The sequence below is a fragment of the Etheostoma cragini genome, chromosome 22 (assembly GCF_013103735.1).
Source record: "Etheostoma cragini isolate CJK2018 chromosome 22, CSU_Ecrag_1.0, whole genome shotgun sequence".
In the NCBI taxonomy this organism is placed as follows: domain Eukaryota; kingdom Metazoa; phylum Chordata; class Actinopteri; order Perciformes; family Percidae; genus Etheostoma; species Etheostoma cragini.
The window spans coordinates 21998033-21999749 of record NC_048428.1 but is presented as its reverse complement, the minus strand read 5'-3'; the positions used below and the strand labels follow the sequence as shown (position 1 = coordinate 21999749).

The following is a 1717-nucleotide window of genomic DNA, read 5'->3' as shown; positions in this document are numbered from 1 at the left end:
TGTGTGTGTGTGTGTGTGTGTGTGTGTGTGTATGTTTGTGCGTATATGTATGTATGTATGTGTGTCTGTATATATGTGTGTGTGTGTGTGTGTGTGTGTGTTAACCTGTGTTTTTGTGTGTCCAGCTGCTGTTCCTCTCCCTCCTCTGGTGGAAGACGAGTTTGTGCCGGGTCAGTATTTCTAATGATGAATCGTTGAAATCGGCCGACATTAATATTATCATATATATTTATATTTATATTTATTATGAATAAGAGAGCACGATACTCACTGGTGCTGCGTGTGCGTTGCAGACGACCCTCGAGACAGTCCCCATCACCACGGTGAGCACCGCCTCCTCTTCTTCTCCTCCTCTAATTAAGGTTTGTAGTTTTTATAACATGTTGTCATCTCCTTGTTTCAGACCATAAAACCGAATCCATCGACACAACTGGAGGTGAGACATTCAACTACAGGATGGGATTTATTATTATTATTATTATTATTACTGTTATTATTCCAGTTATTCTCCTGATTAATCTACTTGTTTTTTGTACCTTAACGTTCTGTTTTTTTTTTAAAAAGCTAAATCTCGAAAGTAACTAAAGCTGTTAGATTAACGTGGTGGAGTAAAATCTACAGGATTTCACTCTAAAATCCTAAAATCTCAGATCATACCGACGGATTTTGCTCTATTCCTTCTCTCTCTTTTGTATATTTCGTGTAAAATTGTAAATTCTATTGTTTTTTTGTACTGTAAACAGTATTTTTGATATTTTTTACCATCATTTCTGTTTTTTTTTCTTAATATTTTAAGTGTTTTGCATGAAAGTGGGCGTGTTTGTTTATGCTTCTGACTGGCTAGTAGTCCTTACCTAGGTACTGTCACTCTGTAGCTGGAACAAAGAGCTCAACACAAAGGGTGAAAAGAGGAGCTGCAGCAATCTGCTGTTATCACAAAAATATGGTTGTTTTTTTAAATTAAACCATGTAAACCTATTCTGGTCCAACCTCTAAATACTACTATTCACCTGAAAATTAGCATAGTATGCGATGCTAATTGATAATAATAATAATAATAATAATAATAATAATATTGCAAATTTTAAGTACTTTAAGTAAATAAAGAGTGTTTCCTGTTGCAGTTCTGGTGGAGGAGCAGCTGCCGGAGGAGAGCCGGGGTGAGTCAGACGCAGTCATTTTTGGGGGGTTTGATGTGTTATTGAGATGTTTTTTGGTGTTTGACATTTGAGAAAAACACTCATTTGCCTTCTTGCTGATAGTTTGATGAGAAAAACAACAATTTTGAGATAAGATGCAAAATTTCCAGACAAATCAAAGCACCTAAAGAGTCATAAAAAAGTGGTTTTACAGCAGTTTGAGCTGGACTCAATCCTCTTTGGACTCTGTCTTGTCTTGGACTCGACTAGTCCTGGTCTTGGACTTGTCTTGGTCTGAACTTTTTCTTTGTTCTGTCGCAGAGTCGGGACGAGACTTGACGAGCTCCAAATTCACACAGGAATCGGGTACGTTCAGAGTCTTAACTACGGGTTAACATCCTCTGCTCCTGACTGGCTAGTAGTCCTTACCTAGGTACTGTCAGGGTCCTCATACTCTGCTGCTGACTGGCTAGTAGTCCTTACCTAGGTCCTGTCAGGGTCCTCATACTCTGCTGCTGACTGGCTAGTAGTCCTTACCTAGGTACTGTCAGGGCCCTCATACTCTGCTTCTGACTGGC

At 38.9% G+C, this 1717-nt stretch overlaps 1 long non-coding RNA gene across 1 annotated transcript; it reads left to right on the top strand.

Moving 5' to 3' along the window:
* The first annotated feature begins 292 nt into the window (after positions 1 to 292).
* Positions 293 to 1531, top strand: LOC117937643. The gene is made up of 4 exons (XR_004655199.1): positions 293 to 323; positions 404 to 436; positions 1125 to 1160; positions 1461 to 1531. It is a non-coding gene; the product is annotated as an uncharacterized LOC117937643 (long non-coding RNA).
* The last annotated feature ends 186 nt before the right edge of the window (positions 1532 to 1717 follow it).